Here is a 22,859-nt window from a genome sequence, read left to right as displayed (position 1 = left end):
CTCCTCTTTTGGCTTCATCCACCAATTCAGATCCTGCTTGCAAAGGTTTGTTATGCAGACTGGATGAGACATGGGGTGTGTTAATAGAGAGCACTGTGATGCTAGAGCCATTGAAGCAGCCTCATGTGGAGTCTCGCCAGGGGAACTAGGGTAATAGTCGCTGCTATTGACCCTAGTAGTTGAAGGACTTAGTGAGCTGGAACTATGTTTTGAGAGAGTATCGCTTGGAGCTGAGACCTTAGTTCATAGGTTCATAGGTGTGTAGTAGGCTAATGGCCCTGGAGTCTTTACAAGCCTAACCTATAGAAGTGTCCTGGCATCATGTCGCCTGACTTTAGTTCCCAGTGCCTGTATCAAGTAGAACCACTACAGTGATCCCCAGGATGAACTTTCTATTTCCCATCCACCCATCAAGATTTCTCTTGAAGAGGGCCAGTGAGGTGCTCTGCTTGACATGTATGGGGCGTCTATTCCAGAGCATGGGGAGTTTCTGAGTTATGAACCTGCCCCTCCAGCATGTTCTGTTGACTGTGGTAATGAGGTTGAGGTCTCTGGAGCATGTGGTGCATGGGGATTGGGATTTCTTTAGATGTAGCATTTCTAACAGAGCTAGGTCAGACATGGCTTTGTAAGTCAAGCAGAGATTGCCTCTAAGTAGGCAATATGAGACAGAGAATAGCTGGAGTCTTTTGAGTCTGTCCATGTAGGACATGTGTTTAATGTCTAGGATCCTCTTTGTGAGGTACTTCTGTGGCGTCTCCAGCTGCTGCAGGTGACTAGTGAGGTACATGCCAAATGGGGCATTATGCTCAATGACTGGCCTAATGAGGGAAGAGTAGAGGGAGATGATGACCTCTTTCTTCCTGGATGCAAAACCCTTGGTAATGAGATGTGCCACATAGAAGGACTTTCAAAACAGTGTAAGAAACTTCTCTGTGTGGAAGATTTTCAGTCCATATATTTCTAGTTAATCACTGTATATTAATCAGATCAGACAATAGTAGTAGAAGTAGTGAATGTAAACTCGTCAAGTCAAAACAAAACGAAACAAAAAGTAATAATAGAAAATATATAATTGTACAGCATTACTAAGTATTCGAAAGTAATCCAAGCAAGGCAGGAAGGCAGACTGTTTCCAGTCGAAAATCCTTTATTAAGTACACGGTCTGTGTACTTAATAAAGGATTTTCGACTGGAAACAGACTGCCTGCCTTGCCTGGATTACTTTCAAATACTTTGTAATGCTGTACAATTATATATTTTCTATTATTACTTTTTGTTTTGTTTTGTTTTGACTTAAGATGAGTTTACATTCGCTGCTACTACTACTATTGTGTGATCTGATTAATATACAGTGATTAACTAGAAATATATGGACTGAAAATCTTCCACACAGAGAGGTTTCTTACATTGTTTTGTTTTTGGACCCACTACACTTTAGTGGGTTGTTTTGAGACTTCGGGGATACCACAGAGATTACTTGTTTTTTTTTTTTTTTTTTTTTTTTTTTACATAGAAAGACTTTCTGACCACAGTAGCAATGTGGTGGTCGAAGGAGATGTTGCTGTCAACCTGTATCCCCAGATCTCTTATAACAGCTTCATTGTTCAGTGGGCTCCCATCGATGTGGTAATTAGTGGGAACTGAGTTTTTACCAAAGGGGATGATGATGTACTTTTTGGCATTAAGCTTAAGGCCATGGTTTCGACACAAGTCATTGGTCTCAGTGAGGCCTAACTGTAGGGTGCCTGCATCATTTGGGGAGTTAATAATGGCTCCCAGCTTGCAGTTGTCTGTGAACTTGGTCAGCCAGAGTCCCTTCGTGTTGGCCTGGACTTCTGAGAAGTAGATGCCAAACAGGAGAGCACCCAAGACCGATCCCTGTGGGATTCCACTTGTGACTGGTCAGCCAGAGTCCCTCCGTGTTGGCCTGGACTTCTGAGAAGTAGATGCCAAACAGAAGAGCACCCAAGACTGATTTCTGTGGGATTCCACTTGTGAGTGGTCAGCAGTCTGACTTGGAGTCTGCTACTTTTACACTGCGGGTTCTGTCTGTGATCCAATTTGCAACCCACCTAGTGATGTAGGGGTTGATGCCTAGTTTGATGAGTTTATCAATAATTCCTGAGTGAGGAATGGTATCAATCGCCTTGGCCAGATTGAGGTAGGCTGTAAGAACTGCCTTGCCCTCATCCACAGCTCTGGTGACTGACTCAAAGAAGTCAACCAGGTTGAGCAGGCATGATCTACATTTCACAAAACCAAATTGCGTGGGATCTAGAGTTTGGAGATTCCCTATATCCTTGTTAATTAGGTCCATGATGATGCACTCCATAGCCTTACATATTAGACTTGTCAGGCTAATGGGGTGATAATTCCCAGGGTCTGTATTCACTGCCTCTTTTTGGAGACTGATGACTGTATTAGTGCACCATTAGGTAGAGACAAAGCCTGAGGTGAGGCAGTGATTGAACAGGGCACACAGATGTGGTGCCAGTTCACTTTTTAGTTCATGTAGAACACGTCCAGCTATATTGTCGGGTCCCATGGAAGCTGTATGCTTGGCCTTGGACAATACAGCTTTAACCTGTGCTGCAGTAATGCTGGGTGCCTGGCATTCCTCCGGTATTGTGATTGGTCCTTTAGGGAGGTAGAGGGGTAAAGTTGGCACTGAATCTGTTGGCCAGTATGTTGGCAATATCTGTTGGCTCAGTATAGTAGGTACCATTGTGCAGTAACTCAGAGCAAACCTGGGTATTGCTGTGGAGATTCTTGATAGAACTATAGAAGTCTTTGTGGTTGTTTTTAATGTCTGCTGCAATTCTGCCTTCATAGCTGGCTTTAGAGGTTTTGATGAGGGATCTCAACTTTTTGTCGAGGCTAATAAGGGAGTTTTTACAGTCTTGGGACTTCATCTTTTTCTGCAACAGTTTCTTCCTTTGGCTGTAGAGTTTATTAATGGCAGGGGACCACCAGATTGGCTTCTTTATTTGGAGGAGAATGTCTTTTCCTGCAACAGTTTCTTCCTTTGGCTGTAGAGTTTATTAATGGTAAGGGACCACCAGATTGGCTTCCTTTTTTTGGAGGAGAGCATCTTGGTTCTGTTGGGTATGGCTAGTTCCATGCATTTATTTATGTGTCCGTATAGTGCATTGGTGTATGATTCGGCAGTCATGCATCCATTTTCCATTTGACATGGGTGTCGTGAAGTTAGACACCTCTGTTTCTTGGAGCCCAAAGTCCTTGGAGAAGTTTGTCATGGTGGTTACCTTTGCTGGGGGGGTGTGGGTGAGATGTGGATTTCCATAGTGAGTAATTTGTGGTTGGATCTAACCAGGGAGGAATTGACTATTGGTGTAGAGCAGCAGTTGCCCATGTTAGTAATAACTAGTTCAAGGATGTTGCTTCCTTTAGTGGGGGTAAGAATGAGCTAGTTCAGGGCATTGGAATTGATGAAGTCCAGGAAGCGTTGGGCCAGTGTATTGGTGCATGAATAGTTTTTCCAGTTGATAGAGGGGTAGTTGAAGTCACCTAGTATGAGAGTATTGGGTTGGATCCTAATAGTTTCCAGGCTGCTTAGGAACATGGAGTGAAAGCCTTGGGACATGGTTGGGGACCTATAGCAGGCCACGACCTGAGTAGCCGTCTTACCCAATGTTAGTTGTACCTGAAGCATCTCAGATGCATTATGCTGGACTACTGTGCATATCCTTTATGGATATGGAGACACCACCGCCTTTGGAGCTTCAGTCCATGTTCTGGGGTCGAAAGGTGTGGAATGAGTTATAGCCTGGTAGTGCAGGGGTGCTTTCTGCTGCTATAAACCAGGTCTCTGTTGCAGTACAAATGTCAATTTTCTCCATTTTGAGGAGCGTTTCAGGCAAGTGTATCATGAGATTTAGACTTCTAGCATTGAGCAGCATGACCCTAAATCTTTGTAATCTGTGATGAGGAAGAGCGACTAGACAGAATCTCATACCGAATGTTGCTCCAATTAATTCCAAGCTTTGAACGGGTACCAGTTTTGACTTCTCTTTGTTTATTGAGATACCTAATAGCCCTGCCAGTTCTAGGGTATAATGTAAGGCATGAAGTAGTTTATGCTTGGTGGGGGCAGTAAAGAGCCAGTTGTCTAAATATGGAAACACCCAGAATCCTTGCAGTCTCAAGTGAGCTACTACTACTGCCATACATTTGGTGAACACTCTGGGGGCTGTAGTGAGACCAAAGGGCAGTGCTCGAAATTGGTAATGATTTGCTCCCACCCAGAAGAACTAATCCGGGGTCCATAGAGTAGGTTCTGGAACCATGGTGAGATCCACCAATGGTACCGAAGAAGCTGGCACTGGGAGTGGCATCAGCATCGAAGGCTCCAACTCCTGCAGGGAGGTTGAAAGAGGAAGATAAGTTGGAGTCTGTGGAGAAAAAACCTCTACTCCAGGTGGGAGGAAGGTCCTAGATGGGCTTGGAATGCCTTTGGCCGCAAAGAGTTGATCCACAAATCTCACTACATCAAGTTCTAAAAGGCTCCTTGTGGAGCGAATGGACATCCCTGATGGAGATTCTGGTCAGTCAATAAATGGACTGAGCTGCTGTCCAACAAAGGGGTAAATGGATGGGGAATATTGTGTCCTGGCTAGTGTTTCGACCTTCGGCACCATGGTCGAATGACCAGAAGGTTGTGATGGAGGGGAAGTGACCAGTTTCAATGGGAAAGCTATTGTTGGTGCCGAGAGGGTCTGCAGTACTGTGGAAGGGGTCGGTACATTTGTGATTATAGTAGTTGGTTCCATGGCCAAAGACGGCAATGTGGAGGGGCACTTAGGCTCAGGTTCTGAGACAGATGTCAGTGCCAGTTTAGGTTGTTTAGTCTTCAGTTCAGTATGAACATGGCCTTTAGACATTTTCGGTTCTTGTGAATGAGGAGATGCTGAGACCAAGTGGATCTCTGTTTCTTTCCTAGAAGGTTTTGACAAGTCCACTTCAGATAAAACCTCTGAAAAGGGTTTTTTAATAAACCCATTAAGATTAGCTTATTCTTATACTCTGCTAAAGTGTGGGCACTAAAACCCTACAGAGATCGCACAGAGGTTGGACCTGCAAATGTGGCACTCCTGAACAATATACACAGGAAAGATGCCCATACCACATTTGTCACACTGTTTAATGCCAGCAGTACCTTTTTTGTCAGCCATTTCAAAGAGCATAAATCACCAGACAGAAAGTCTTTCACACGATCACAGACACACACATTAATAGAGAGACATTTTTTTTTAATTTTTTAAATCCCAACAATGGTAATACAGGTATTTCCAGAAGGGTAAAGAGGAATCGGAAAAATACCGACAATGGTATTAGAGATTTACCTAGAGGTAAGAGGGAAGGGAGGGGCTTATACCAACTATGGTATGAGGAAATACCAGGAAAAGGTAATAAGGAGGAAAAACTGCAGTCACACACTAATTTAAACTATAGGTATATCTAAAGGAACCTATGGTGGATAGCACAGACTGCCCCAACAGAATCTGCCAGTAGCAGGGGAAGCCACTAGTCCAGATACACGTCCAGGACCTAGGGTTAAATGTTTTGAATGCAACCAGTGCAGCCATGTGCATACAGATGTCCACAGAGGCAAAGTAGAGAACAAACGGTGAGAGAGCCAGTAAATGGGAAAGACAAAATGCCAGTAGTAGGTTGTCTTTGGACAACCAGGGTACCAAACTACCACAAGAGTTTATATCCTATTTTAGTGAATGGCAAAGAGGCCATTGCTCAGAGACACAGCCTCTGACATAACCTTTGTAAAGCCTGCAATGGCTACAGAGGAGCAATACTTGCCTGAGCAGTCTCCTCCAGTCAGAACTTTAGGAGGGATCCCATTACAAATGCTTTGGCTAGGGTTCAACTTGACTGGGAGGGTGGAAAAAGAAACCAGCAAGTAGGTGTGTTTGAGGATATCCCTGCAGATGTCCTGATAGGGAATGATTTTGATAGTGGAGTACCATGCGCTTGTGTAGTTACACGCATTCAGGCTTGGAGAGAAGCATGTGGGTCTGGTAGCCTGCGGGAGACCCATACAGACTGCATTCTTGCAGCCAGGACTGGTGAGGTGGTTATTTCAGGGAGGAAGCTACACTGTAGCAGTGAGACTGAAGGTGAGCCACAGCTGCTTGTGGGTACTGATGTTCCCTTAGATAGAGTGACTGCAAAGGTAGAGGTGAGTAGTAGTGCCTAGGCTGACAGTGAGGCACCACTGTCAGGGGATGCCAGACTTCCTGTGGAAGTGGAGCTGGGAAGGGTTACAAAGAGAATGTTGAGACAGGCTCAGCTCTCAGACCCTACACTGCAAGGCCTGAGGCAGGTAGCTAGTGAGGCACCTGATTCTCAAGTGAATGGGAAATCTCTATACTGGGACAAAAGGTTACTGTATAGAGAGTGGACCCCTGAGGGAGGGCTAAAAGGTGAGAGGGTACAGCAGTTGGTTGGTAGTGCCTAGAGCCTACCATCTGGCGCTTCTAGACATAGCCCATGATATTCCCTTTGCAGGTCATATGAGCATAAAGCATACAAAGAGATGTATTATGCAGCACTTCTATTGGCCTGGAATTTCCAGAGATGTAACGGGGTACTGTAGAACCTGTGAGCAGTGCCAAAATGTAGACAAGGCAGGAGACAAGGTGAGAGCGCCTTTGATGCCTTTGCCTGGGATTGAGAAGCCATTTCAGAGGGTAGCTATGGATATTGTGGGGCCTCTGAGTACCCCATGTTCAACAGAGAAAAAGTATATCCTAGTGGTAGTGGATTATGCTACACAATACCCTGAGGCAGTGGCTCTGTCCTCTATTGAGGTGGAAAAGGTGGCAAATGCTTTGTTAGAGATTTTCAGCAGTGTAGGTTTTCGAAAAGAAATACTGACTGACAGAGGTGCCCATTTCATGTCAGACTTACTGTGGGGTGAAGCACATGAAGAAAACCCCCTACCATCCCCAGACTAATGGTCTGGTTGAGAGGTCAAACTCTACAATCAAGTCCATGCTACAGGCATTTGCAGACCAGTTTAAGAGGGAGTGGGACAAATATTTGCACCATCTGTTGTTTGCTTACAGAGAAGTTCCCCAGGAATCCACAGGTTTTTCACCCTTTGAGTTGCTGTATGGGCATAGGGTGAGGGGACCTCTAGATTTAATTCGAGATGAGTGTGCAGGTGATTATGAACCACACAAGGTGTCTGTTGTGGCATATGTCCTATACCTCAGGACATGGCTCATGGAACTCATGGGCTTGGCCCAGGAGAGCTTGGCAGAAGCCCATGGTATGACAGGAATGCTCGAGCTAGAGAGTATATTGTGGGGCAGCAGGTAATGGTTCTCATTCCTGTCAGACACAACAAGCTGCAAGCAGCTTGGGTGGGACCCTACAAGGTGGTAAGAAAGGTAAGTGATGTTAACTATATGGTGGAATTGTTAGGCAGGAGTCAGGAGCACAAACTGTACCATGTTAAAATGATGAAACCTTACCATGATAGAGAGGCCCTTGTGCTGAGCATTTGCAGTGGATTGCAGGAGGAGTCTGAGGGAGATCTGGTGACTGATCTCCTCAGTGAGGCTCAGACAGATACCTCAATGGAAGGGGTAGTAATGTCCCAGCAGCTATCTCCTACACAGATTCAAGAAATCCGAGCAATGTTACAGGAGTTTGGGGGCATGTTCACTGGAAAACTAGGGTGTACCCACCTGGTGCAGCACCAGGTGGATACAGGACCCCAAAGGCCTATTAGGCAGGCCCCTTATAGGGTGCTTGAGAGAGTCAAACAGACTCTGATGGAGGAGATACAGGAGATGTTGGAACTAGGGGTAATTTAAGAGTCCAACAGTGGTGCTGGTGCCAAAGAAGGATGGCAGCATCAGGTTCTGTGTGGACTACAGGAAATTAAATAGTCACACAGAGTCAGATGCTTTTCCTATGCCTAGGACAGATGAGACCCTACAGCAGCTGGGTGGGGCTAAGTATCTTACAACCATTGATCTTATCAAGGGTTACTGGCAGGTGTCCTTGACTCCCAGTGCAAAAGAGAAGTCAGGCTTTGTGACTCCTTCTAGCTTGTATGAATTCACAAAGATGCCCTTTGGGATGATAAATGCCCCAGGAACTTTCCAGAGGCTGGTAGATCATATCCTAGCAGGAGCAGGAGTGTTTGCCCTTGCTTACCTAGATGATATTGCCATCTACAGCCATTCTGGGAAAGAGCACCTTCAACATGTCAGGGAGGTGCTGAACAGACTACAGAGGGCAGGGTTGACCATTAAGCGGAGCAAATGTCAGGTGGGTATGGCAGAGGTCTCCTACCTGGAACATAGATTGGGGAGTGGTAAGATCAGGCCAGAACCTGCCAAAGTAGAAGCCATTCAGGCATGGCCTGCACCTGTTACCATAAAGCAGGTGAGGATATTCTTAGGGACAGCAGGGTACTACAGAAAGTTTGTCCCCAGTTATAGTACCATAGCTGCTCCCCTCACACACCTGACAAGGATGAACAGGCCAGATAAGGTAGTGTGGAGTCCAGCATGTGAGCAGGCATTCCAGGAGCTTTAGGAAGCTTTGGGAGGACTCCCGTGTTAGCCAGTCCAGATTACAACAAAGAATGTATTGTGCAGGTGGATGATTTGAACCATGGGCTGGGGGCTGTACTTAGCCAATTTTTTTTTCTGAGGGAGAAGAGCACCCAGTGGTTTATCTCAGTCATAAGCTCCAACCCAGGAGGAATGCTATGCAGCTGTAAAAAGGAATGTCTAGCTATAGTGTGGGCACTGCAGAAACTTCAGCCTTATCTGTATGGAAGAAAATTCACTGCACTGACAGATCACAATCTCCTAACATGTTTAAACAAAGCCAGCCAGCAAAATGCCAAGTTGCTAAGATGGAGCCTAGGGTTGCAAGCATACGATATGTCTGTGCAGCACCACAGTGGGATTAGCAATGCCAATGCAGATGGGCTCTCAAGACAGGGAATGGGGTAAGGTATACTCAGATAGCCCTAACCCTCTCAAGCAACGTTTTTCTCAAGGGTCTCTTGAAAAACTAGCTTGAGTTCTCCAGGGGAGAGATGTGTGAAGATGGGTGAAAGCTGCCAGCCTAGCCAGATATAATTTTGTAGATAATTCAGTCATTTGAAATATTAATATAAGCCACAGGCTTGTTCTCTTAAATGGGAAAAAATGTTGGTAAATGTTAAACTTCAAAATTGTAACCACATTGCACTCTGCTGGAGAAAGCTGATAAGGCAAGCAGGGTAGAATTGTTTAATCTTTAAAGATGGCTCTGATATGTCTGGATGAAGGAATTCTGACTATTGTTTTGATGTCAGAGTTAATGTCTAGAATTTGCATGTATAAATGTCCTTTATTACTCTGGTTTCTGACCATGTGTAAAAATGTAAATGCAGTTTTTGTTAGCCTGGGAACACCAGAAAAGTGTGAAGAATTATGTCATGTGAAGCAGCTCTGTGTTATCAATTTAAAGAGAGAGAATCAGAGAACTTACAGCATTTGTCTTGAGAACAATCCACATCATCAACACTGTCTTGCGCTAGATGTAATTAGGATTTTAGAACTGTGTTTTCTCTTAGCTGTAGCTAGGAAATAGGAAGATTAGACTAGTTTGTTTTTCTGTGATGTCAGAACCTTTGCTACTGTATTATTTTAAAATTTTCTCTGTGATCTCTGAACTCTTGACTAGCACTGTGAGTAAGAAGTGTTGTCTTGTGTTTTTACTATTAAATATTTTTAAACCTTTCAACTGTGGCTGTTTTGTGTAGAGATAATTTAAGCTCTAAGACTACCTTGCATGTATATAGTGATACTGTACCAAGTCGCTCCAAATAAGTCTTGACTGTTTGATTGCACTTACCAGTTGGATAATAATATTGCACAGTAATAATTGGGCACCCTTCATAAGGGCCTTTAGGTAGCTGATAAATATTAGCTGTGTAGTGGCAGTGATTTTACTGTATAGCCTAGCTAAAAAGGGTCACAGCTGCAGAACCAGTGCCAGCCTTTCTGAGGAGTGTTTGTGTGGTTGTATAAACTCTTATCTCAAAGTGTGTGAGTGTCAGCTACTTGGGCAGGGACACAAAGCACTGGTTGGACAGAGAGGGTGCTGGAGGTTTTAGCTTGCCCACTAGGGGAGTTCAAGAAATAAGGAGATAGTGAGATTTTGGATGCAAATCCTTAAGGAGAATAATAACCACCATGCAGATTAATGTATTCATAAAGTTGCAGAAAGTATTCCAAGAACTAAGCCAACAGGGATAACTGCAATTAGGGTTACAGAAAGCAGGCAAAAGGATGTTGAAATCTGCTGGAGAAAACAGGCAAAGGAGCCAAGGTATTGGGAGCAAATAACTTGAAAAGGAAAGGTAGTGGAGTGGGAGGAGACCAAGAAAAAGTTTGGATTGTAGGTAAGAGATAGTTTTCCCTCTCAGGGAATTATATCAGAGTGCAGACAAAGAGAAAGGGATAGGGTAGTCCTAAGTGAAATACCTGTTCTGGTATAGTTTCTAGTTAAATATAGAACAGAAGATGCTGTTCAAAAGGGGATAATTAGTTAGGCATGTAAAATATGGCATGATAACTATAAGAATCAATCACAAGATATTAGAAGAGATTGATGAGAGACTAAAAAAGCAATTTACAAGAGAATAGTGGGAGGACATATGTATGGCTTCTGAGTATGCGTAAGTCCAGAAGGTTTAGGACTTTTTTGTTGGAAGTATTTGCACAGGTATTTTATAAGCCATGCAAACTTCAAATAGTTTTTCCTCAAGTACATAGTAAACATGAACATGTTTTTGGGGATGTAATGTACTGGCAGATTTAAAAAAAAATTCCTACAGACTATTTTGTCATAAGGAGGCTTACTAGCAGGAGGCTAACCTCCTGCTATTAAGTTAGAACCTGGTAAAATTTCAAGCCTCCATAAATCCTGTGAACACTTCTGCCTATACAGAACCGTTCAAAGAAGCCCTGTACAGGCATGTTAATAGCTGCATAGAGACAGCTTTAGTCACCAGGAAAAAGTATAGAACTAGCTCAAAAAACAAGCCACCATAGTAGAATCACAAAATCAATCAGCTTATATAACAGGAGGAAGAAAATCATAGCAAAAATTAGGGGGAGCAGCACCCAGCAGGATAAAAGCACTCTCAAACTAAACAAACAATTCAGAGGACAAATAAAGTCTACCAAAGCCAAATTTGAGGTAAGTTTGACCTCCCAATCCAAGGACAACCAGAAAGCATTCTTTACCTATATCTTCAACCTCAAAGGCAATACACAATTATGTGCAGGGCTCATTGTAAATGGAGCCACTTATATTAATCCAGAAGATATAGCAAACCTCCTGGCTGATAAATTCAGCTCCAACTCTACTTCTCTCCCCCCCTCAACCTTCTCTCAAGAAATATCATCAAATATAACTCCCCCACCTATCACTAGGGAGCAGGCCCTTAATGCTCTCTCTACAACCAAGAACACTGCATCAATGGGCCCAGACAGTATCCCAAAATGCCTTCTAAATAGCATGAAACATGACCTATCGGGGCCTCTGGAATTATGATTTAATTGTAGCCTCCAAACAGGCATCATGTCTCGTGAATGAAGAAAGGCAACAGTCATCCCTCTGCACAAAGTTGGGCCATCTACAGACCCTGGAAACAACAGACTCATAAGTCTCACTAGTCTTATATGTAAAGATATGGAAAAAATTATCATGGAGATGATCAACAGAGATGTAGTTAACCTCTAGACACTGGACCCAACCCAGTTTGGTTTTGTCAAGGGCAGATCATGTCTACTCAACCTGGTGGACTTCTTTGAGAAGGTCACCAAAGCAATGGATGATGGCAAAATCATTCACACAGCCTACCTTGACCGGGCCAAGGCATTTGTCACAATATCCCACTCGGGCGTTGTTGACAAACTCAAGAGGTTAGGTACAAACCCGTATATCACCCAGTGGATAGCCAACTGGCTCACAGACAGGACCCATGAAGTTAGAATTGGGGAGTCCACCTCTACAAAGAGACCAGTCACAAGTAGAGTCCCTCAGGGATCAGTCCTTGGCCCGCTCCTTTTTGGCATTTGCTTCTTAGAAGTCAAGGCCAATGCCATTGTGGTCTCTGGCTGACTAAATTTGCAGATGATTGCAAATTAGAAGCTGTCATTGAATCTCACACTGACAGAAATGTTCTTCAAGAGGGGCTGACACAGACAAGCAACTGGTGTCAGAGCCATGAACTAAAACTAAATGCCAAGAAATGCATAATAGTATCCTTTGTGAAGTCATCCATCTCTGGTACCTATCACATTGACAACACACCCCTTAGAGTTGTGCCAGTAGTCAGGGACTTAGGGACACACATAGATAGTAATCTAGCCTTTGATCATCAGGTGTCTACAGTGGTGAGGAAAAGATTCTATGTTGAGCAACTTGTAAACAAATGTATGGCATCTAAGTCCAAGGAAGTCATTATTCCACTGTATTTGGCATTTATCAGACCTGTCTTTGCGTACAAGGTCCCCTTTGGTATGTACCTAACAAGGCATATCCAACAACTGGAACGTCCACAGAAGTTCCTCACTAAAAGAATACAGGGCATAAGTAATATGTCCTATACAGACCACCTCAAGGCCCTATCCTTGTATTCTGTCTCCTATAGGCTTTTGAGGGGAAATCTATGCCATACAGGGCATTGTTAGACCCCACTCTGATGGACCTCCTGCATATCCACAAAACAAACAGCACCAGAATTACCAATTCTAAAGACTTAAACATTGCCTGTGATATAAATAGGTCCTGCTGGAAAGACAGGTATGTATCCCAGAGACTACCTCATCTATGGAACAAGCTCCCCATCCACGTGAAACAGAGTTCCTCCCTCACCCAATTCAAGTGCAACTTGGACAATTGGATCACAAACCAGAAATCCATCCCTGGTTTGGCACCTATGTCTCTAATAAACATAGGTGACCTGTAAATGGTTCATCTCCCAGGCCCATGCTTACACTTATCAAGGGTACCAGAATTTGTCAGAGATTTGGGATGCATGGCTAGGCTTAAATAAGGCCCTTGTGGTCGTTAGCTTAGTAAACACCTGTGAACCTATAAATATTGGGTGAGCAAATTGCTATAACTAGAGAGATTATTATTTTGAGCTGGGGCACAGGATCTGAATTGCTGACATAGTAAGGCCTTATTGTGTTTAATTCTGTTGGCTGCCAAAAAAGTTCTCACTAGAAAAAAGAAATCAAAATCTAAATTGACTGTATTTGAAGTACTGAATAGTGTAGAATAGAAGAAAGAAAAGGAAGAGGGATTCTTAGAAAAGGAAAGGAGCAAATTAGTAGAAATAAACTGAATTTGTGGGAACAATGCATGCAGAATAATTTTCAGGAGGAAGAGTGAGGTTTAAGAGAAGGCAGTAATGGAGTGATGAATATAATGTTAAAAAGACAGTTGTTATAAAACAAGAAAACTTGTATAATATGTTTAAATAGAAAAAAATGTTAATATGTTCTTTTTCCTTTCTATTAATGTATGTGTGTCTGTGTGTTAAGTGATATTTTAATAAAGGTGTTTAAAAAAAGATATTGGGTGAGTTAGGGAAGAAATGGGTCCTGAGGGTGTTCATAGCAGTATGGAGAGAAAAACGTATTCCAGGTTACTGGAGAATAAGCATACTAGTGCCAGTGAATAAGAACAAAGGGGACACTCAAAACCATGGGCAGTATAGAGATATCAAACACTTATCAGACTGCATGAAAGTTCTGGAGAGGGGGATTGATAAAAGAATACTCAGAGTAGTGGAAAGTAAGATCAGAAATTAGTGGTTTTGATTCTGATCAGGATGCAGCACAACTAGCCTGATGTTTGCAGTGAGGCAGATAGATGGGCAGAAGCTAGACATGAGGAATGAGTCCAACTTGCATTTCTAGATTTGGAGAAAGCACATGACAAGGTCTCAAGAAAGATGATTTTTGTAGCCCTGTGATGTTTCAAAGTCTTAGAAGCATTCTTAGAATTAATGCAGTTATGTACAAGGACCCAATGACACAAGTACAAACAGTGATCATAGGATTGGACACACAGACAGGTTCCCAGTGGAAGTGGATGTGAATCAAGGTTCAGTTCTGAGTCCACTGCGGATCAGATTGGTGATAGACTATGTTAGCAAGCAGGTTAAAGCAACAGAGCTGCTCCATGCAGACAATGTGGTATTACAGGAGACTCTAAACACAAACATCAGTGAAAGACGGGAACAGAATGCAAAACTAAAGGCACTTGGAATGAAATTAAGTACAGATAAGGCAGTTGTAATGGAATCAGAAGTAGCAGAGAATTGAGATAAAAGGGAAAATAGTGGAACATGTTAAAAGCTTCAAGTGACACGAAGGGGTGGTTGAGGAGAAGGGAAGTCTGAATGAGGAGGTTAAAGCAAGAATTATAGGGCTGTAGCCAACTGGGGTAGTGCTGTGACAGAAGAAAGTTAAAGAAGCTGAAAAGTAAGGCGTACAAAACAATAAAGGCAGAGCAGTTGAGAAAGCTAGAAGTGATTTGCTTGTTATTTCCCTGAAACGCTAATTCCACCTAAAACGCGGCTTTTCAGCGCTTCTGTGGATCTCTAGTGATATCTGCATTGCTTACTGTACTTATTTCCTTATACTTATATACTTATAGGTATCACAAGGGATAAGAAACTAAGAGTAATGCTACTCAATGCCAGAAGTCTAAACCTCAAGATGCACGCACTCGAAACTCTCCTTAGCATGGAGAACATCAATATCTGTGCAGTAACAGAAACCTGGTTCAAGGCTCCCGAGAGCACCCCAGCACTACCTGGTTATACCTCATACCATGCTTTTCGGCCCCAAAACTTGGACCGTACCACAAAAGGAGGGGGAGTATCAATATTCGTCAAAGATACCCACACCTCCAGGTTGGTGGCACAGCACGAAGCATTAGAGACTATCCATGTGCAACTAACAGTGGGTAAAACTGCCTTCCAGTTTATAGCCTGCTACAGACCACCCTCACAAACCCAGGAACCCCACTCGGCCTTCCTGAGAACACTTGAAAATATGAAGGTCTCTCCAAACACCATTATATTGGGCGACTTCAACTACCCAAACATAGACTGGGAGCATTACTCTAGCTCCAACACCCTAGCCCAAAGGTTCCTAGAATTTATAAACTCAAATGCTTTGGAACAACTTGTTACCAGTCCCACAAGAGGGGAAAACATACTGGACCTGATCATCACCAACATGGGGACTCTATGCTCCAGACCAGAAGTGTATCCCACACTGGTAAGATCAGACCATAAACTAATCTCACTGGATATTCACATCCCGACTCCACCCCCTGCCCTGAAAACCACAGTGAAAAACTTCTCTAAAGCAAATTTCACACTCCTCAAAACCGAGGTGGAATCCTTCAAAGCCCCTGGGCCTGTGGAAAATACGTCCCAGACCGCAGAATCCTTTATAAATGCATTCTATGAACACCTTCAGGAATGCATGGATCATGCGATCCCAAATAAAACCAAGATCCAATCCTCCAAAGGCAGACGTCCTATCTGGTGGACCCCAGCCATAAACAAACTATACAATAGAAGGAGGAAGCTACTAAATGACAGAGCAAAATCCCAAAAAGGGAAGGCATCACTGATCAGTATTAGCCAAAAACTACGGGCACTCATAAAATCATCTAAGGCCAGCTTCGAGAGAAAAATTACACAGGACACTAAGGATAATCACGAGGCTTTCTTTAGTTATGTTAGGAACCTGGGTGGGAATTGCCAGATATGCTCAGAATTAGTCCAAAATGACAAAAAATACACCGAACCCACAGACATTGCCAACATCCTAGCTGACAGGTTCAGCGCAAACTTCTCCCCCCCCTCCCCACCAAAAGGGCAAATATTCATCCCAGCAGAGTGCTGCCCCCCTGACATCTCAGATGTTCAGGTAAGAGCTGCCCTCTCCAAAGCAAAAAACACAGCATCAATGGGACCAGATGGTGTCCCAGGCTGCGTCCTACATGAACTCCAAGAAGAGCTAAACCCAAACACAAAACTACTGTTCAATCTCAGCCTTACTACAGGATATGTACCCAAAGAGTGGCATACAGCAACAGTGGTCCCTCTCCACAAAGGTGGTGCATCAACGGATCCTGGAAACTATCGCCTCATAAGCCTGACTAGCTTGGTCTGCAAAGCTATGGAAAGGATCATCATGGACCTCATAAATAAAGATATTGGGGACCTACAGACACTGGATCCTACCCAGTTCGGCTTTGTTAAGGGCAGATCCTGCCTCTTAAACCTGGTTGATTTCTTTGAAACAGTCACCGAGGCCATTGACGAGGGGAAGGTGGTCCACACAGCCTACCTGGACCTCGCAAAAACCTTCGATACAATACCCCACTCGGGCATTATAGATAAGCTCACCAGCTTAAATATAAACCCCTATGTCACTAGATGGGTTGCAAACTGGCTCAAGGACAGAACCCACATGGTTAGAATTGCTGGAGCCATGTCAGACTCCAAACCAGTTACAAGTGGCGTCCCACAAGGCTCAGTCCTGGGACCTCTCTTGTTCGGTATATATTTCTCGGAGGTACAGGCCAACACAGAAGGACTGTGGCTGACTAAGTTCGCAGATGACTGCAAACTGGGCACCATAATCGACTCTCCAGCTGACACAAGCATCCTCCAAAAGGGCCTCATAGAAACAGACAACTGGTGCCAGAGCCATGGCCTCAAGCTAAACACCAAAAAGTGTATAGTCATCCCCTTTGGCAAAAGCAGAGTGCCCACAAATTACCACATAGGTGGTAATCCATTAAATACAGAAGAAGTAATTAGGGACCTGGGGACCCAAGTTGATAGCAATCTCTCATTTGACTACCATGTGGCCAGTGGTTAGAAAAACATTTTATATAGCCCACCTAATCATGAAGGGATTCACATCTAGATCAGGGGAGGTCATCGTATCTCTTTACTCATCCCTCATCAGGCCCATAATTGAGTACAATGCCCCTTTTGGGATGTACCTTACCAGACACCTGCAGCATCTGGAAAGAACCCAAATGTACCTCACCAAGAGGATCATAGGGCTCAAACAGATGCCATATGCTGCCCGGTTAAAGAAACTCTAGCTCTACTCAGTGGCATACTGCCTGCTCAGAGGTGATCTGTGCCTGATGTATAAAGTCATGTCCAACCCAGAATTAATGGACATGGTGCACCTCAGAAAATCCAAATCCCATTGAGCTACGCGCTCGAGAGACTTGAACCTCAGCACTGAAATAAATAGGACATGCTGGAGGGACAGATTCATAACCCAGAGGCTCCCTTCACTCTGGAATAAAATCCCAGTCCAGGTTAGGCAGAGTCCCTCATTGACTCTCTTCAAGAGGAATCTTGATGAGTGGATGGGAGATCGTAGGTTTACCCTGGGTATCACTTCTGTGTCACTGTTAGAACGAGGCCCAGTATACTAACTTCAAAAAAGGGCATAGCAAAATTATTTTAAAATGGGTGGCAAAAGCCAAACACACTCTGGCTAGGCTTATAAATGCCCTAGGGCAGATAGCCTAGTATGAACCTATGAACCTATGAAGTGCCTGAGAAAAGTGGTAGGATGCATACTGTGGGACAGATAAAGAAATGAGAGCATAAGAGCCAAAGTAATTCCAATGTCAGAGAAGGTGAAGGAGAACAGATTAAGTTGGTTCAGTACATGTGCAGGAAGGCAGAAGACAATCTTGTCAAGAAGACTTGGGAAAGAGAGGAAGAAGGTAATAGGAAATGAGGACATCCACCAAAGAGGAGATGGACTATGTGAGAGAAGACGTGCAACAATCAGGCAAGACAGTCAAAGAAGGTAGGAGAGTGAAACTGAATTGAGAGAGAGAGAGAGACCCATGCTGAAAATGAGAAAAAGGGATGATGATGATCACAGCGGCACTGAGCTCAGAATGAGGTGAGTTTAACCACGTGGAGTCAATGATCGTAACCAGATTCTATCATTGTGCAATGCGAAGATTATTTGTGTGTTGTAGATGTTGGTCATAACATGCGGTAATAGTGTGTATTCATCATAAGCTCTTAAGGCCAGTCACTGCCTTGCATTACTGGTGGCAGCTGTGGCAGCAATGTGGGATTCAAGGCACTTAACCCCAACTGTAATATAATTGGTGGCAATGGCAGAGGAGACAAAGCACTTAACTCCTGCAATATCACACAACTATTCAGCTCAGTTCCTTTAAGCAGAGAAGGGCTGGCCATTGCCAAAGAAACAATTCCCCACTGGATTGTCAGCTGTGTTATCTTTCCTAATCAGTTAGCTCATGCCTTGTTGAAAAATGCTGCAGTCAAAGATCAGTCTACTGGAGGGATGGCTTCTTCCAATGCTCAGAACTGTGTCCACAGCAGAAATTTATGCCTGTGCAGTTTAATCCTCATTTCATAGCTTCACCTAGCATTATTATCACAGCTGTAACTCCAGGAGAGTTGGGGTTTCTTTGATGTATCTGTGCTTCATGGTTTAGCCTTCTGATATTCGACCTTTTGGCTGTCTTCCAGTTGTCCGCACCATAGTTCATAGTCATGCCAGGGGACCATTGAGGAGCCCAGCCCAAATTCCCATTTGCCCCAAGCACTGTCTTATGCTATAGATCATACAGTAGGCAAATGAAGGCTGAGCAAAATCAAATTCTGTATCACAGGGGCCAGCTTTTTAACAGCAAAGCATTAATTAATGAAGTTTTGTTGTTTGTGATTTGTAAAACTTAGCAATGATAGTAGGTACCCAATTTTATGAACCTCAGATACCTTTTTATAATATCATTTCATCATCAAGGAGACCCTTCTTAATCAGTCCCAAAATATTCTACCAATGGACTTTTTACGAAATGTGAACTGATGGAGTTTCCCTTGTAAGTTGGGAAAGTATTTACTTCATATTACACTTACTCAGAAGTTGGGGTAAAGGGTCATGCTGAGGAGATAGGTGTGATTTATATAACTGATGCATTACACTGCAGCATGTACTTGTATAATGTATATGCATCTCCGAGTAGTCGACAAGTTGAAACTGCTAGGGAAGATCAACCCAACAATATAATCAGTAGAGATGTTGGGAGGTTAAGACCATGTGTTCTGTGCGTTTGGTGGCCAGGGCAGTAAAGGGTCTCACACACACACACACACACACACACACACACACACACACACACACACACACACACACACACACACACACACACACACACACATATTTATAGTCCCTATTTGACTCTGCATGAATTTATAGCTGCACAATGCCTGTATTCTATGATTATGCATAATTTAGTTTGTAATTTAGTTTATTGCTCACTATGTCTTAAATGTATTTAGATCACATGTATCTGTTTATTAATTGTAGTTTATATGAGTCTGTGTTGGATGTCAGTGCAGGTGCACAATCGTGTATATGTGTATATAAAATCTTTCTGTTTGCATATATGCAGACATCTGTAGATAAATATAGTTAAATATGTTTTATATATTTATATACATATGTAAAAATATGTGTATGTATGTGTGTGTGTTAACTATATGTAGTGTATTTGTATAGCACAAGTTCACAATGTTTCTCACTCAGAAGAACTGAAGAAGGTAACTTCCTGTGGCCCTTACCTATATCACTTTTGGTAGCAGCATGACACTAATATTGAATTAACCAGTACAGGGTTTGCTTTCCTCAGCCTTCATTTGGCTATTGTGAGATCTTGAGGAAGTCACTTAAGCAGATAGTGCTTGGGATCCACTGGGAAATCAGGCTGAGGTCTTCCATAGGGGGACTGCAAGCCTAATAAGCAAACCAGGGATACTGACTACTACAGAAAGTCTGCCAGGATTATAGCTTTGCTTTTGAGCTGAAATCTAGTATTATGTTTTATTGCTGCAGTGACTTCTTCTTTGAAGATGTATTATTGCAAGAATACTCACATATTTATTTTTCTCTGTACTATTTATTATATTAATTTGTGTCTTTTAATTAATTTTGTGCTAGATCCTGCAGTCTGGAAGCTGCTTTTTGACACAGAAGGAGTACTGTGTAGTTCAATTTGTGGACAAAACCTAGGAATGATAGAATTGAGCAGCCAGCGAACACCTATCCTTTCTTAGAGATGATGTAGGGTTTTGCTGCAGGAGTGGCTCCCACTGGATAATAGTATCGAGGAGGACAACAAAACAAAGGGCTTTTAGCATACTGCAGAAAACTATGAGATGGTTAGTGTTAAGCATATTGGCCCACACTGTGCTTTTTACAATCAAGAGCAGTCATCCCAGGTTGTGGGGTGCTAGAGTTAAGAAAAAAATGGTCCCAGCATTTCGATGCAGTGTGATAGCCACTATATCTTGTCTTGTCTCACACAAGCTAATTAGTAGAGCAAGAGAGGCAGAAAGTGCTCTGAGATTAGCAGGATTTTGAAGGTCAAAAAACAGCTTGTACTGATTTGTATACCTTAAAAATAAGTAGAATGTATTTACTGTACTTAATCTGTATTGGCTTTTGAATATTTACTCGGTATCATCAAAAGCTGTCCTGACACAGGTGTAGCATTGTTGCCTCACAGCGAGAGGTTCTCCTGTTCGATTCTCGGCTGGAGTGCCTTCTGTGTGGAGTCTGCATGTCCTCCCTGCGGTCGAGTGGCCTCCGAAAGACATGCGTGAATGGGCGTACCTTCGCTGAAGGATGGGTGTCGGGCTGGCAACTCTGCACCATAAAAATCTACTGCCAATCATTAGCGGACCGGAGATCCGCTGTGGCGACCCCATAACCGGGAAAAGCCGAAAAGACAAACAACAACTTGGTATCATCAAAACATGTTCAGTTGTATACAAATGGATTTCATAAGTGTTCAGACCTGAAGACTGTTGAGATATACTAATTCATTAATTGTAATATTATAAACATCTTCTACCATCCAGTAACAAAGTTTATTTTAAAATAAGTTGTCCTTGTTGACTTACTGGAATTCCTGCTGACATCAGAGTTTGTGTGGGGGTTTATGCCTTCACCCTTCACAACTACCACAACTAAGTCATTAAGCTTTACTACAGATTATATTATCAACAATAATAGCCTTGCATCAGGCTTTGTGCCCACTGAATGGTGCACAGCAACAGTTATTCCACTCCACAAAGGGGGAGCCATCACTGATCCCGGGAACTATCGACCTATTAGCCTGACGAGCCTGGTCTGCAAGGCCATGGAACGTATCATCATGGAACACATAAACAAAGACATTGGTAACCTCCAAACTCTGGATCCCACCCAGTTCGGGTTTGTGAATGGCAGATCATGCCTCCTGAACCTGATCGACTTCTTTGAGGCAGTCACCAAAGCCATGGATAAGGGTAAGGTGGTTCACACAGCCTATCTTGACCTCGCCAAGGCTTTCGACACCATCCCCCATTCTGGAATTATAGCTAAACTCACTAAACTAGGTATAAATCCCTACGTCACAAGATGGGTTGCCAACTGGCTCACTGACAGAACCCACACTGTAAAAGTTGCAGACTCCAAATCTGACCTCAAGTCAGTGACAAGTAGAGTGCCACAGGGTTCTGTCCTGAGACCTCTCCTGTTTGGTATCTACTTCTCTGAAGTACAGGCTAACACAGAAGTCCTCTGGCTGATGAAGTTCACAGATGACTGCAAACTAGGAGCCATAGTCAAGTCCCCAAATGATGTGGACATCCTACAGAAGAGCCTCACTGAGACAGATGCCTGGTGTCAGAGCCATGGCCTCAAGCTCAATGCCAAAAAGTGCAGTGTCATCCCCTTTGGTAAAAACTCTGTACCCATGAACTACCACATAGGCAGCAATCCACTTAACACTGAATGCGTGATAAGAGACCTTGGGACCCAGATGGACAGTAGTCTCTCCTTTCATAGTCACATCGCCACAGTAGTCGGGAAGTCCTTCTACGTGGCACACCTCATCATAAAAGTGTTCTCATCCAGGAAAAAAAGAGGTCATTGTTCCCCCTCTACTCATCACTCATTAGACCCATGATAGAGTACAATGCCCCTTTTGGAATGTACCTCACAAGACATCTGCAGCAGCTGGGAAGGCCACAGAAGTACCTCACAAAGAGGATTACTGGCCTCAAACAAATGCCCTACACTGACCACCTCAAAAAACTCCAGCTTTACTCCGTAGCATATCGCCTACTCCGAGGTGATCTCTGCCTAACATATAAAGCTATGTCAAACCCAGAGCTGTTGGACATGCTACACCTAAAGAAATCCCAATCCCTTCAAGCTACACACTCTAGGGACCTAATCCTTGTCACCACAATAAACAGAACACGCCGGAGAGATAGATTCCTGTCCCAGAGACTTCCTATACTCTGCAACAAGCTACCCATGTATGTCAAGCAAAGTTCTTCATTAGCACTCTTCAAGTAAAATCTTGATGAGTGGATGGGAAATAGGAAATACACCCTGGGGATCACTTCTGTGTCTCTGCTGGACAGTGGCACAGGAAAATAACTTTCTTGGGTGGCGTAAGCTATAGTTCCTTGCTTGCTAGGCTTACGTAGGCCCTTGGGCCAATAGCCTAGTACCTACCTATGAACAAATGGTTACCTTTTAATTATTTTCACTTCTGTCATAAGCAAAAAAGGTATTTCTGGATTAGTGCACTTATCTGTTTAAAAGTCTAGTAAATAATTAAACATTAGTGTAGTCTGAGACAAGCATGTTACTTCATGTGTGTGTAAAGGTGCAAGAGAAAGTAGCATA

At 43.3% G+C, this 22,859-nt stretch overlaps 1 protein-coding gene across 1 annotated transcript in view; it reads left to right on the top strand.

The window, feature by feature from the left end:
* The window catches only part of LOC122798680, a 765,029-nt gene that overhangs the window by 165,368 nt on the left and 576,802 nt on the right, over nt 1–22,859 (top strand). The window lies entirely within an intron of this gene.

Source organism: Protopterus annectens, chromosome 3.part1 (genome assembly GCF_019279795.1).
Source record: "Protopterus annectens isolate FY-2018-M chromosome 3.part1, PAN1.0, whole genome shotgun sequence".
Classification (NCBI taxonomy): Eukaryota; Metazoa; Chordata; order Ceratodontiformes; family Protopteridae; genus Protopterus; species Protopterus annectens.
Note: the sequence above shows the minus strand (reverse complement) of the source record. Positions and strands in the feature narration are given on the sequence as shown.